Genomic DNA, 16,642 nt, shown 5'->3' on the forward strand with positions numbered 1-16,642 from the left:
ATATATATAGATATAGATCATACATGTGTGTGTGTGTGTCAGTCATGCTTCTGTTGACAGTTTTATACCATTTGAATATTCCTGTAAACGCTGTTGGAATGTGCCTCTTCATAACTCAGATCCGGATCCTTATAATATTCATGATAGTGTCATGTTGCAGTTTGTCTCTAGTATTTATTTTGACTTTTGATATTCGCAACATTCCCACACATGTTGTGACCTCACGGCACATTTTTTTCGTCATGTTTCATTATCATTTTAGTGTTATTACTTTCGCTGCTACCATATTACCTTTATAATATCCTTGTGGTATGTGCGTAATGTTCCTTCTGGGTGCTGTGGAAGCCTGCACGCTTCCGTATATATAGTGGCTGTATGGATAATATGGATATGATAATGCAGGCTGGGACCGCTGTGTTAATATGTTTTATTCCTACAGGGTGTCTGACTGTGAGTGTTGCTATAATACCGCTGTAATGTTTCCACTGTGTGTGTGTGTGTGTGTTACTAATGAGTGAGTTTGCACTGACCTTATGGCACCTTTTTATTAACTTTAGCTCCTCTGTTTGCACTAGAACATTAATATATACATTTAGCATCTATATCAGTGTTTATTAGCATTATTTTAATAATAGCATTGAAGCATTTCAGTAATTGACTTGAGTCTGAACAGACCAATAAAGGTTCATTAATAAAAGTTTATGTTGAAGTAACAGAACTTAAAACACCATCGCTTCACTTTTAGAGTAAATTAAATAACAATCATAACAATATCCTTGAAGCATGTTCATTTTCTTGAGTTTTTAATTTTCATGGGTATGTTATGTTGAAGTAACTTCAAAATAGCACATTATTTCACTTCAGTTGGAGTAAATATGACTTTTAAACTTTTTACTCTCCAATGCATCAGAATAAAACAGTCAAATATGTGAAACACATTACAAAAACATGAAAAACAAATGCAATATTACATAAAACAGCAAAACTAAGTAGATTTACTCAAATTACTGAACCAAAATACAATTTTGAGTGACTTGTTCTTCATTCCTCTGACACCTTTAGTTATTTTGCAGATCGATAATACTAAATATAATCAGCTAATAAATGATGATGTGATATTACGGATACATATAAAAGTTTCTTGATCAACAGGCGTGCATGCAATTGGCTGCAACATTAACGCATCGATAATTATAATCCAATGATATAAAATATATTATTCTGCTTAATGGACACATTTGCTTTTGTTTTTTTATGTATATTTTGAATGCAGGTTTGATTTACGGTTATTTACGGTAAAAAGTAAAGATCAGAGTACTTCCTCCATCATCATCATCATCATCATCATCACCGTCATCGTCATCACCATCATCATCATCATCATCATCGTCATCATCAGGACAGTAAAGTGACGCTACAGGTTCTTATATATTAAAGACTAAACTTAACTCCATAACTATACTTAAAGGGATAGTGCAGTTTTTTTGAAGTGTGGTTGTATGAGGTTCTTCTGCACAGTCAGTGTGTTACCTGCAGGAGATGACAGGTAGCACGTTGCCCGTTTGGAGAAGCAGCAGCTGTAGCCAAACAAGTTTAATGCTGTTGCTTGGCTCGGCTCGGCTTGGCTCGGTTTGGTTCTGTTCTGTTCTGTTCTGTTCAACCCGTCAACACAGTACGGCACTTCCATTACAGCAGGTCTACCTGCTTGATGGTGTGTCTTCAGGGGTTTTCGTGGCCCTGGCTCTTTAGTAGATCTGTGAATTTTAGTATTTCATATTTTTAGTTTCGTACATTGGACCTGAATTCACAAACATGCAGAATATTACTACAGACGCCCCTGCTCTTACATCACAACGTCTGCTGTTGCTATTCAGAGTGGCTAATTCTTCACAATAAATGTTATGTCGTTATGTTAAAACTTTTATTACGAAGCAGCAAACTGGGGAAATGTTGGGTTTTCATCAGCAGTAACTTAACTCCGATTTGCCTGAAAGCGTAAAAAACTAATAAAGCTAAACTTCAGCTACGAAAGTACAGAGATTTTTAAAAACGCCTTGCTCTCTGCTGTCCAGCTGCTCAGACATGAGTTGAGTCTTAAAACCACTTTCTTTGAAGAAGAGGGGTCGTCACGGGTTGGCTGCGGCCGACTTGGAGGCGGGGTCAGCGCTCTTTGGCCTGACTCTGGAGAAGCTCCATCTTGGGCGCACTAAAACTGCTAATAGAACACGTAAATCAGCGTGGTGTAGTTTGGCTTGACACAGCCAAAAGAGCCAATAGAAAAAGCTTATTACTCAGCTTAAAAGAAGGTCAACCGAAAAAGATCTATACCTGCTTAAGTGTACTTTACCGTCAGACAGCCATTTTCCTTTGGCACTACTTTTTTTCAATGTATTCCTACGCTGCAGCTGTTTGAGTCAGACTTACTGCAGTTTATGGAATTAATAAATACAAGAAAATAAAAATGACTTGATTATAACAGTGAGGACCAAATGCCGTTCACTATGGAGACAGGGATCCCTTTATGAGCCAGAAGAACTTCTGCAGAGAGGGGAAACTTAAATATAATGTACATTTACACCCACACTGACCACTGATTCCTCATACAACCACACTTTAAAAAGGCAGAACTATCCCTTTCATATAAAAAAGTTTTATTGGCACGTTGTAAACGAATATCAGTCATGAAGTTGGGGCTCTGAGTTAAACACCTGTGAAAGTTTGTAGCTGGTTTGAACTCAGGTGCAGACAAAGCGATGAGAAGCAGGAGGAAGTAATGAGTTCTTTAATATTAAATAAAAAGGTGTCCACATGCAGGCAGGTAATAAAAAACAAAACACTAGGAGACACCAAAAACACTGGATGGAACAGGCGGGAAAAACACACAAAGACAGGAAGTAAAAAGAGACGTGATGCAAGAGGCGCGTCTACCAAAATAAAACAGGAAACTCAAAGAAAGAACTGAAAATCTAAAGTTAGAATGCAAAAAATCCTCTAAGAATAAACGCTGAAGTGAAGATTAATAAATCAGGTTGTGTGCCTTGTGCAGATGGAGGAAACAGAGAGAGGGATGCTGAGAGGTCGCAGTCATACTGGTTGTATGAAAAAGATGCTGCGACTGTTTTGTTCTTAGGTGGCACTTGTTTGGTAACTGTAGTTTTCTGAATTGATTTAACTGTGTATATGATGGAAGAGATGGAAAAGCACATTTAAATAACATGTATACGTTTGGGAGACGCTTTTGCACAAACAAGGTACAATTTAAGCACCAGCAGATCAAAAAGAAGCACGAAAAAATTATAAATATACATTTTATAATTGTGACTTTCTTCACGTAACTTCATCGTACAAACCCTAAAGTCATTTTAAGCATATTCTCACTCCCAACTCGTCACACATGCGCAAAAACTACGCGGTTATGTTCAGGAAAAGACCGCAGTTCGGGTTAAATAAAGTATGTTAGTTATATATGTTGCAAAACAAGTCCAAGGACGTATTTTGAGAAAATGGGCCCCTGGGCACAGACATGTAAGAGCCCCCCCCCAATCATTTAGCGTCAATTTTATGGTCATTTAGTATCTCTGTACTCATTGTGTGTCTCTTTATAGTAATTCTGGATCGTTTGTAGTTGTTTTGTGTGTTTGTGGTCATTAAGTGTCTTTTTGTGATGATGTTTTTGTTTTGGGCCCTCATTCATTCAGTAATCCATACCTGAATAAGTGTGTTACGTGAGGAGCTTCATTTACGTACGAACACAAACAGCGGCCTGTGTTTGAAAGTCCTGCGTTTGTTTGCCCCAACCGTCCTACGTGGACTTTAACACTCTTCATACTGCATCATCACACCGCGTATACAGCTGATCTTATAATGAGATATATATATATCATCCTCTTCCCCTTTATTGTGGGGTCACATGAACACTGTCTGAGTGACCTCTGACCTTTGACTTGGAGCCAATGATAGTCTCCTCTGTTGAGGTGGAGACGGGACAAAACACTGATGTGGTTCAGTTACAGCTGACCTGTGGCTCCGGGAGACGAGACGAGTTGTTTTTAAAACACTGAGATCAGGTGAACTCAGCCGGAAAAGTAATGAAAGACAAAAAGCCTCCTTTATTTCCTGTCTAGTGTCTCTGCAGAGACAGACTGGAGCTGGTGATCATTCAGAACTGCACAACAAAATAAACCTCCAACCACCTGTGTGTGTGTGTGTGTGTGTGTGTGTGTGTGTGTGTGTGTGTGTGTGTGTGTGTGTGTGTGTGTGTGTGTGTGTGTGTTTGTGTGTGTGTGTGTGTGTGTGTGTGTGTGTGTGTGTGTGTGTGTTTGTGTGACAGACAATATTAAACACAGCTTCAGCTCACAGTCCAGTGCTCACAGATATAATTCTCCATTCACACCTGAGGGTCACCTCACATCAGACCACAACCAGGTCAGTCAGTGAATGCAGCCTGAGTGTTATCGTGTTCCTGTCTGTTACAACTTTTTAACTCACCGGCTTAATTGCGAGTATCTGTGGAGTTACAACAAACCAAACCAGGGACCTGTTTCACCTAATCTGCAACGCGCAACCTGGGATTTGCAACATAATGTTGTTTCCTCTCACTTATTGTGGCACTTTTCCCAAATTAAAACCTTGTTCTGTGAGCATGAGCGCCCCTGTGGAACATCATGCTGCCACCATTTAAAATCTGCAAGATACAAATCAATAATTTTCGTGGTTATGACAACAAAGACACCCCTTTTCTTTCAGCCACAGTGTCTGCAGTGTATCTGCTGATAGAGTAAACTAGAGCTTGGCGACATGGACAAAATCTTCTATCCTGTTATAGGTACTAATGCACAAGGACCCTGAAACGCCTGAAACTATAATCCCATTTCAGACGCTCAGAGCAACTGCTCCAGTAGTAAGAACGATAAAGACGTAGGAAGGAGGCCGGGGTGGTGCATGGGTCAGACAAACACCGGACTTTCACTCAGTAAATGTGACGTCACTGTAGTTAAGTCACAAACTAGGGGTGTTAATAAAACGGCATTAACGATTACTACTATCAGTTAAACAGTCAGAACAGAAATACGACTCATGGTGTTGACACATGCAACCACAATCCTTTTTATCGTAGTACAGATAAGTAGTAGTAGTACATCAAGTTGCGCGGACGTGCAAGCGGTTACAGATCGCCATCGAAGTGCAAGTAGAATTAATTTACACACTTCTAAGAATCTACAAGTGAAGTTTAATATTTGTACATGTGCATTTACAGGTCAAATTTAATTTGAATTTAATTATATACGAAAGTAAAGTTGATGAGAGAAGCAGTTAGAACGTTTGGGCGACAGTCAGCCTGAGCGGCTCAGGTGTTTGTCTACATAAAAAATGTGAATTAAGAAGACTTTATGGTATATTTTGGAGCTGTTAAAGCATCATCGTCATTTTATTGTGAAGGACTGAAATACGGTCCTGGATGTTTTGACAGCATTGATGTAAATGTGGAGGACCAGCAGCTCCCAGTGTTTACGCCGATGAGGTCAGGGTGCAGAGAGGAGCAGAGAGGAGGTTAGCATCCTTTTGACGACTCTTGTTAACACAAAGATAAATGAGGCCCTTAAAACCATATATAGTTACAAAGATAAGAAGATAGACTTTTGTTTAACACCATTAAATTAACTCTAAACATTACACCATCATTTATATTTGTAGGTCAAACAGAAAGTTTGATAGAGTTTAGCCAAAAAACTGTCTGACTGGTGACACAGATCCGTTATTGGTTTTTAAAAATTCAAGAACCTATTAATATGCTTATTGTGTTCAGATTTTACTGCTGGACACAATACGTCTCCTACTTTACTGTAAAGCCTGTTCTCAGTTTTGTCTCACATTTGTAAATGTTGTAAATTGGCCCTGGGCTGAAATTGAAAACAAGTTGTGATGTCACAAATCATGCTTCTAGGTCCCGCCCCTTCAAATCAGATTTTCAAAGAGCACAGGGAAACTTTTTTCACTTTGAGCAGACGAGTGTGAAAACATCCCTTTAGTGTCAAATTGTGCACAGTGACCCTCAAACATGCAACAGGAGGAACAAGAAGAAAAAACATATTCTTGAGTGGAGGAGCACATTAATGATCGGTTAAAGAGGGTCAGAAAAAAAGCATCCCTATTAAAAACAAGCTCATTTTAACCTCACTCACAGTCTTTGTAGTTTTTTAAAATTCACATTTGCACAACCCGGGTTGAAAACAGCGACTGCAGTGCACTGACGAGCGTCCGTATGTGACAAGTTTGGAGGAGAATGGGTTTGCGTTGGCGTCTGTGGAATTGCTGTGGAATTGGTGATGAAACCGCTGAGACCTGATCTGAACTACCTGTCTGTCTGTCTGAGGTTTATTAAATCGGATCTGCTGCCAAGACATGCATCAGTTTGATTAACTCATTCTGATCAATGGAGGTCAGCACGCACACACACACACACACACACACACACACACACACACACACACACACACACACACACACACACACACACACACACACACACACACACACACACACACACACACACACACACACACACACATGCAACAGAAAGCATCATCCACTTTCTATTCTGGAGCACCGAATGACTCATAGTGTAAAACACACACGCACGCACACAGACAGATATTGAGATATGATTCATTGTGGGTAGATCCTGTTCTTCATCAAGTTTGTGTGTGTGTGTGTGTGTGTGTGTGTGTGTGTTTGTGTGTAAAATCCTGTATTTGAATGGCAGATGCTTCAGAGCTGCAATTAATGAGAAACTTTTCTAATTTGCTGCATCTGCTGTGACCTTTGACCTCCTCATGTATCGCTCATCTGCAGAGCTGGAAAGAAAAAAAAACAAGAAGCACTTTTACTTAACATGAATATTTTCCATTTCATACTGCATAGTCCTGTACATAAAGTAATTAAAACGAGCTGCAACAAGAAAGTGATTAACACATTAAGGCATCTATTATTGTAATCCAATAATTTAATATTATTCTGCAATGGGCCATTCTGCATACTAAATACTTCTACCTTTGTTACTTTAAAGATGCCCTATTATGCTAGTTTCCCGGGTCATATTTATATTTTTCAGGTCAACTACAGCAGGTTTACATGCTTTGACCCCCCCCAACCACCACCTTCCCGGTCACCTGAGGTGAGTGATGGGGGAGGGAGACGAAGTCCACGTCTCCACTGGGAAAAATGTCAGTTTGATTGAGACCTGACATCTGAACTGGTGCTTAATTACACCAGTTTAAAAAGAAACGTATGCTTATGCTGCATACCTGGAAACACTGTCTATATGGAAGCTAGCCACATTAGCGGCGCAACATGCTAACGTTAGCTTCCAAAATAAACACCAAAACAGCATAGAAATGGCTGAACTCACAGCTCACAGTCTGAGCCTGTGTGTAGCAGCATGACCAATAGGGAAGTCAGGATTCTTCTACGGAGACAAATCCCGGAAAGTCAAAGAAATCTCTGATAACGACCGACACCCTAGAGTTCAGAGCTTAGCACAGCCAACCCAGACGCTCGGCAGGGCTCACGTCTAAATGCCAGTTCTTCATTATCTGACGCTTCTGCATTTTTTAACATGACTTTAAAACATTTATTGGCCAGAAAAGACGGAGAAGGACGATAGGGCCTCTTTATGTTTATTTTGATGCTGATACTTTTGTGCTTTTACTTTAACATTTTACTTAACACACACACACACACACACACACACACACACACACACACACACACACACACACACACACACACACACACACACACACACACACTCACACACACACACACACACACACACACAAATCTTACAGGAGTAGCGGTTGAGGATCTCTGTTGCCAGTGACGACCTGCCTCGTCTGCTCGTTACAGACCATTAAAGCTTCACTCACTGATCGCATTTACCCCTCGACCTGTCAATCACACAGAACCCCCCCCCCCCCCCCCCCCCCCACAACCACCTTCCCGGTCACCTGAGGTGAGTGATGGGGGAGGGAGACGAAGTCCACGTCTCCACTGGGAAAAATGTCAGTTTGATTGAGACCTGACATCTGAACTGGTGCTTAATTACACCAGTTTAAAAAGAAACGTATAATTAGCTCTCAAATAGCTCTCCTAAGGAGGTGAAGCTAACATGCTAACAAGCTCGCTGGCTGAAAACATGCTCCTCGTTCACAAAGGATCCCCAAGCTTCTTTTCTATTATCTGTGTACGGGGCTGTTTATTCCCTCCCCTTTGTTTTCAGGGTCGTTTCATTCAACAAACAAGCCTGTTAACAGTAGAGCTGCTAGAACTATAAGATGTTGAATGAATCAGTTGTTTGGTTTATAAAATGTCAGAAAATGGAGAAAAATAAGTGTTTCGGTGTTTCCCAGAGCCCAAGATGCTGTCAGCAAATGTCTTGTTCACTTTACTGTCACAGAGGAGGAAATAAACCAGACAATATTCACAATTAAGAAGCTGAAATCAAAGAATTTAGTGTTTAATCGATTCATGTAATAGTATAGTAGTAGTAATAGCTAATCGACTAACCGTTGCATCTACTGTGAGTTAAGCGCGTTAACTGAGTCACTAACGAGGTAAAAAGTTCACACGGTTTATTTGAAAGACAAGAAAAACATTTCTCCTTTGCGTAGGAGTTTGGCAGAGGAGGTTGTCTCAGAAGCACCGTTAACATCTTCTATTTTCTGTGCTAGAGTTGAACATGAATGCAGATTTAACTTACTTCTTCATGAGACTTGGAGAAGGTTCCAGCATGTCTCATATGAACTCTGGACAATGTCCGCTGAATCACATCGTTGGACATAACTTAGAATACTGTTAAGGTACTGCGAGGAGTGACGCCTGGTTAGAGCGTGCAGGAGGCAGGACATGACTGTATTCACACCGTGGTCATGTAGTTGGTTCATTATTTGATCATAAACAGCCGTGTCTTTTGGCGTTCTTTGAATTTATCTGAGGATTTCGGCATCTGCCCTTACTGACAGAAGACATTTTTATTGCCCCTTTGTATAATTGACTTTCTTCTTCACCCTCGGATGTTTGTTTTCCTCTGGCTTTGCACAAACCGCATTATAGAAACGTCACCAATACACCGTCTTTGTACGAGGGAGCCGGCAGGTTAATGCCTGTTTAATGTCCGGTTCATCTCATTTGGACATTCTCATATCCAGCACCAACGGTAATGTCTGCAGAAGTGCAGTTTGTATCATTATGGCGATGCAATTTGGTGCCTTTGCCATAAAAGACAGTCCCAGAAGTGTGTTTCTGGTTTACTTTACAAAACAATGTTGTACAGAGTGAAACACCTGCAGTGTGGGAGAAAAATGATTAGACATGAGGTTATGTTTGATTTGTGCATTGTCCTCGGTCATGGTTTGGTGTTTTGAGAGGTCTTAGAGTCCTTCACTGTCAGCATGCTTTATGTGAGGAGGCCCCGGGTGTCTGGAAGTGTAGATATGATGAGGACCTTGTTCCTGACTCTGACTTCCTATATGAGGTGGGACACACTGTTTAAAGCTGAGCAAATGTGTGTTAAGTTGACATTTCTGTAACAAGAGCTTCTCTGATCGCATTTGCGTTGTTATAAACAGCTCATCGAGTTTGTTCTATTAGAGTATGTAAAGGCCCGTTCACACTTCTCTGAAATGTGTGGGGGCGTTTCCTGCATTGGGTCATGTATGAACAGGAGCAGGGATCGATATCTGTACCGTCAATTTCCCACCTCAAAACTCAGTGACATAACCATTGTACTGTTGGATTGTGGTAGATGTTACTTAATAACCGCTAAATGTGTTGAGGTAAACAACAGGCGTACTGCACAGACAGCAATACTTAGTCTTCATAGGCACGCAACAGACTACTTTAGACACATTATAGAGTATAGCAGCACCTTTTTTTACTTTTTTAATGCGAGAAATCAATAAAGGCTCGTAAAGCAAAAATCAAACATTTTCCGGCAGGAATAAGATCTGAAATTAGGGAGAAACTAACAACATCAACCAAGATTACAGCTTTCCCTGATGTTAGCATGTAGCTACATGTAACTTGGTTAGCATGTGGAATGAATAGTAGTAATAGAAGTAATATAGCAGCACTTTCTAATATCAAAAATCATCATTTAAGGCTCCAAAACCAAAAATGACACAACCAAGCGTTTCCCAGCAGGAATGTGATCCGAAAATGGGGAGAAATTAACAATGTTAGGAACCAAGGCGCAACTTTCCCTGACACTTGCATGTACCTGTAGTTAGCTGTGTGTAATGTAAAATGTAAACACTGCAGTAGCGTCTGTTGTTTTCATTTCAGATAACATTCCTGCCATGAACATGTTTGATTGTGTACAGTAGTTCCTGGTTTATATTATGTTTATTGTAGTTTTCTCACGGTAAAAAGTGTCGCTCCAACCGTCCACCACCCCGACCTCCTCCTCGTAACTGTCTGTTGAAGCTGTTGAATGGCGTTGAGTATTAACGCAGCATATTGAGGCGCATCTACCTTGGACTGTCCCTCCCAACCATCTAACGCAGCGTTGGAAATGTTCCTGAATGTGGCTGCATGTGTGAATAATGTAAATGAAAGGTTATCCCAGTAATTTATTGGGAATTATGTGTGAGAGAGGCTTTATATTCAAAGTAACGGAGGCTCATCGTGTTTGTGCTATTGTTGGACCTGCAGTATAGTTAGTTAGCTTGCATCATTACTGTCAGGTGTGTTATTAAATTCATTTCAAAACAAAGCTCTCCAACGTCCCTCAATCTTTTATTTTGTGTCGCAAATTACACTAGATTTTTCCTGCAGGCCTCCTCCTGCAGACAGGAACTTGATTATGAAATGAAATTAAACCCACATTTATTGGAGTGAAATTAAAAGCACATGAATTACCTCCGAGACCTTTCTCACAGTCGTCATCTGGTTTTGGGTGAATTCAACGTGCAACAATCCTGCACACGGTAAATAGTGTGACTGTGCAGATAGTTGCAGTAGATGTGTTCCTGTTAGAAAGTGAATATCCTCTGATTGAAGAGGGCCGAAGAGGACTTTATCTCTTCTGAAGTGCGGACATGACACCATGGACCTGCGGACCCGACGATGCGTTTGGGTCCAGGTCCCTTTCTCATTCCCACAGTTACAGAGGGTTAACATGGAGTGGACCGGGGTTCATTTTGGCCAGTTAACCCTGCAGGGGCCTTTTCAGGTTCATGTGTGGAGTGGCATTATAGAAAATAAAAATGCGGAAAAATTATTTTGAATAGATTTCGAAACTGGAAAAGTTGAAGTTGCACAAACTTCATTAATCTTTAACTTTAAACACACAGTTAATGCAAGGACCATAGTGCTGTTAAAGGCAAAGAAACACAAGAAATGACTCAGGGACTCAGTGCAGGGATGTAATTTGGAAAATTCCCACATGCTTTCATTGGTATTTAGCATGCAGTGTTCGGATGTCTGAATTCAGCCGTGGCCGTATCTGCAGATCACAGTCAGCTGCTGCTGCTCGAGCTCTCTCTGTGATTGGTCAGAGGTTAATTGACGCGGCTAATCACCCGATCAGTCCAGTCTCCATGGAAACCAGGAGTAGGACTGATGTACAGGAGGGAGTCGGGGGGCTTCACACTAAGCTTAGCTGTGGCTGCTGCTGCTTTTGTGTGTGCAGGTTTTTTTTTACACCACCAAATGTACAAACTGTACTGCAGAGCCGTCACAGGAAATGAAATGCGTCTGAATGCAGAAGAATTCGTGGTCAGGCAATTTTGAATGATTGCACCAAATTTGGTGCCAATTGAGCAGGTACTACTGGAAGTGAGAGCTTTTGAAGTGCAGGTGAGGCTAAATAAAAAAGTCATTAGGATTCGTCCCCCGGGGAACACCAACAGCTGTGTTTCTAAGCACGTATTGTTATGTGCATTTTCACAGAGAATACTTGCATTAAAAAGCTGAATGAAACGGCAAAATTCCATAAAACTTCCTTAACTGTGCAAAAAAGTTTTCACGCTGGCTCAAGGTGGAAAAAAGGAGTTGATGCTAAATGAGATATGGATAGGCGACCAGTTAACTCACATGACTGATCAGCTATTTCCTGTCGGCGTCTTCCCGGATATTCCCAACCCCAGGAAGGGCTCTGGGTTTTGAAGCCAATTTGACAAAGTGACCAAACGGGGGAATTTCGGGTCGGTCATGTGACATGGACATTTCCTATTGACTTACATTGACTTTTATAGGGACCATCGCGTTGCAACAGTTTTCAATATATCCATGGGATATCCCCATAATGTGTCTTCATCTCCGGACAGCATGAAACATGGACTAGCTGACACAAAATACAATTAGAACAAACTCCTGAAGACCTCTCTCCATTTTCTCTTGTAGGTAGTTAGATGACCAGGGCGACTTGTTTTGTTTGCAGTTAGCAACCTCTCCTTCTTCTACTCTTACAGGTTCTCATGTGTAAAGCATAGCTCATAGTGCCAAACTCTGACCAAATGACGCTATAGCCGGGTTTATTCGCCTCAAAACAGTTCATGAATTAGCTGGGATTGCCTCCGGAAGGCAAAAATACTTATACCGCTATATTAATGTTCTGAATGTTCAGTACAGGTCCTTTAAAAATCGCTTGACAGTTGAATGGAAACAAGGCGACGTATCTGATGTACAGGCAGACAGACAGGCCTTGAAGCAGCACTGCACCTCCCTCCCTTTCTCTCTCTCTCTCTCCCTCTCTCTCTCTCTCTGTCTCTCTCCCTCTGCCTCTTTCTCTCTCCTTCTCTCTGTGTCTCTGTCTCCCCCCCCTCTCTCTCATTCACTCTCTCACTGTTCAGTTGTGCTGTTTGGTTTGTGCACTGCAGCATCACATCACACACCAGGTGTTTCTGTTTGTTGGGTTTGATAAAAGTGCTTTGCTGTAATAAAACACTGAGCTGCTGTTGGGCTCCGCCGCAAACACACACCTCACCTGCCTGCTGTGTGTGTGTGTCTGTGTGTGTGTGTGTGTGTGTGATATGTGTGTGTGTGTGTGTGTGTGTGTGTGTGTGTGTGTGTGTGTGTGTGTGTGTGTGTGTGTGTGTGTGTGTGTGTGTGTGTGTGTGTGTGTGTGTGTGTTTGGGCTTTGTTTGGGCTCACAAACATTTGCCTGTGAGTGTTTGCGTCGCTGGCTCCACAGGACCGGAACTGGAACATTTTTTAGGGAGTTGTGATGTGAAACTAACAAGTATTTTTCAGGTTGTTGGGAGATATTTTTTTAATTTGATTTGATAATTGGCTTTGAACGACTTTATAGACTAAACTGGCGTTGTATGGAAGTTAACAAGCTGCAGTTCATTTGTAACAGGCTGTCCTCATTCACTGTTTGTACATATGACTATGAAAAGTTACACACTGCAATTAATATGTAATCCACAAATCAGGTGACGTAGAATTAGTATGGCGAGGAGGGTCGGGATGGTGATTGGGTCTCAGAACACAGGACTTTCACCTGGAGGACCGGTGTTCATGTCCTGGAAGAACTAAGACAAACCCACACTTTTTTATGATCTGAACCAAGTCCTTTAGTGACTAAACCGTACTCTACGGGGGAATTGTTGGGTCTATGTAAATCATAAATAAGTCACAGAGTGTGGTCTTTACCTACTCTGTAAAGTGTCCTGAGAAAACTTTTGTTATGATTTGACACTAAAAATAAAATGAATTGAATTGAATAAACTTAACCGTCACCTCTTATCGTCTAAACTTAAAGGTTGAATATGGAGAATGAGCAGAACACCACCATCTAGTGTCTCAAGATCGTAGTGGCAACAACAAAAAATAATTCCAGCAGTCGGGTTGCCAGTTTTGTTGCCGAGTGTGTCAATTGTCCCAATTATTGCAGAGGAGTTTGACTGACAGTTAGAGTTAGCCGTTACAGCTAAGTAAACATGAAAGTTAGCTTAAAGATCAAGGAGAAACGTAGCCATTTGGGCGTGTTTTGTAATGCTGTTTCTCTCCTTTCTGTCAGTCCATGGAGTGAATCTTTGGCCTATATTGACTCTGGTTTTTGCCTGTCTCCGGTCACTCAGCTGCTGGGACAAATAAGCAGCTGCAGGATTGGCAAACTCCATTTCACCCAGTGCCAGCCTACAGTAGCTGCACCCAACAACAGACAACCCTGGCAACCAGTAACGCCCAACACTATTGGCTGCTACCATGGAAACAGAACAGAGAGTCATTGTCATACTCATCTTCAAATTTTAACCGTCACCTTTTGTTGTCTGAACTTCGTCTTCGTATCGTCGTCATTTCATAGTGTTAAGTTTAACCTGTTGATGAGAATACGTTGCTCATAAAATTGCAACAACTCTTAAGTGTATGTAAACAGTTTCACTTTTAAAGCAGGTTTTCTCAACAAATGTGTCCAAGAGACGTTCCTACATGTCGATTATAAAGTCATATAAAACTTTTCAACATTAGTTTGCCCAGTTTTAATAGACAGCTAGATGCCTTTTCTCCTGCAGATCATCCAAAACCCATCGTAACAAGCTTCTTCAAAAGGTACCGGAGAGCAGGATCCTTAAAATCGCTGCACCATGAAGTTCATTTTTAATTCATCCCAAAATGATGTGAGCTGCTCTTTTCAAAACCCCATGCTCTGCATAGTTAACATCATGTTTCCAGGCCACAGAGGAGGATTTCACTTTCTCTTTCATGTATTTACAAGTATTTGATCTGATTACAGTGCAAGAAACGTGTTGGTTTATTATCAGGTCTGAAATTCTGAACAGTCATGCAGGTTAAACGGCTAAATTACCAGACAGCACTTTCAGATCCAGTGTGTGGAGCTTGGACAAACTGTGCTGCGATACTCGTGATTTTATTTTTTTGTTTTTTCTGTCTGTCATGACCAATTTCAGACTCATGTCTTTGAATGAGAGGCGCCCATCCAGTTTCTCAATGGTCGGCAGGTGTCTGAAAAAGATATATTATATACGGATATAGACTATATATAGAGAAGACAAACAGCATTTAACCACTGTTCTCAATCAGCACTGAAGTTATATTAAACTGCACGTAACCATAGCAACAGCACTGATGCTTTAGGCTCTGAAAGCAGCTAACTGAGGAGTGAAACTTATCTAATTAAACCGACAACAAACACAATCTATAGGCATTATAATGTCATGTATAATGTCTTTGAGAAGTCGTCATATAGAAAATACTTTGTTGTACGTCACTTTTTGTCTCCAAAGCATATCATGTGATTATTAAATGATGGTAAATGGTAATGGACTTGTACTTATAAAGGCCTTTCTAGTCATCTGACTACTCAAGGCGCTTCACAGTGTCTGTCACATTCACCCATTCACACTGACATTCACACTGATGGCAGTGGACATCTACATACCATCTAATCTGATCCAACCATTCACACACCCATGCGCAGCACGGGGAGCAATTCAGGGTTCAGTGTCTTGCCCAAGGACACTTCGACATGTGGACCGGGGGGAGATGGGGATCGAACCACCAATCTCTCGAACAGAGGACGACCCACTCTTCCACCAAGCCACAGCCGCCCGTATCAGTTCAGTTAGAGCAATAAGAAAAAAATTAAAATCAGTTCAGTTAGAGCAATAAGAAAAAAATTAAAATCATAAATGGTTTACTACCATGTATTTGCACATACAAGGAATTAGACCTGGTGATGATTTGGTGCATACGATAAACACGACACAACAGTGTAAAGATATAAAATAAAAATAACATATCCAATCAAATCTGAAAAAGTATAAGAATAAGTAAAAACTTATGTTATTATATTGTCTTTTTTTTTATGTGTGAAATTGTGCAGAACTGTGCGAGTAGGAGAAGGAGAGTTGATTAGGATTTTTCTAGCATATTCAAAAGTAAGCAAATAAGTACTTATCTGCTGCACCTTTGAGAGTTTAAGTAGACTAATAATTCTTATATAAAATGCAAAAATCAAGTTCACAATATAAGTCTGGGTTTCCGTTATCCGGTAACTGCCTGTTTTTGACTGCAAAAATAACAAACCGGTGGGTGTGTTCTAAACAATCTGCGCGGGGATTCAACTCGGCGGGTCATGGTCATGGTTGTTCGGCGATGCTGGCAACCGACCCGACCGTCCTGAAACACAGAGCCTTGTTTCTCTGCATGATATTTATTAATTTAGAGTTATATATTATACGTGAGTCTTTTGATAGAATTTTATTAGGAAATTATGAGCATAAGTAGCCTACCTTTTAAATGTACATGCCTCAATGGTGTCCTGCCACTGAGTTGTTTCTAAGCTCAATAAACACAGATGATATTTGACCACAATCTTCCAGGACATGTGGACTGTGGACAGAAACCATGGTATGAGTACAAAAATACGTGCAAGAGGGGAAATAGCAATGATGTGCATGAATGTAAAGCGTAACGTCAGGAGAGGATCAGGATGAGAGACCATGCCAGTGCGGGTCCCAGGTCTTCTGCAGTCTGGAAGAAACGGTGTCATCGGTGTGAGGTGTTGCTGTTGCCCTACAGGGGGCGCAGCAGCCAGCGGGCACACCACACAAGTACAGAGTGTTCTAATACTTCTGTGGCAAAGTGGGTGAAGCTTTTCAGCTATTCTGTTCGT

The sequence above is a fragment of the Echiichthys vipera genome (genome assembly GCF_963691815.1).
Source record: "Echiichthys vipera genome assembly, chromosome: 19".
Classification (NCBI taxonomy): Eukaryota; Metazoa; Chordata; class Actinopteri; order Perciformes; family Trachinidae; genus Echiichthys; species Echiichthys vipera.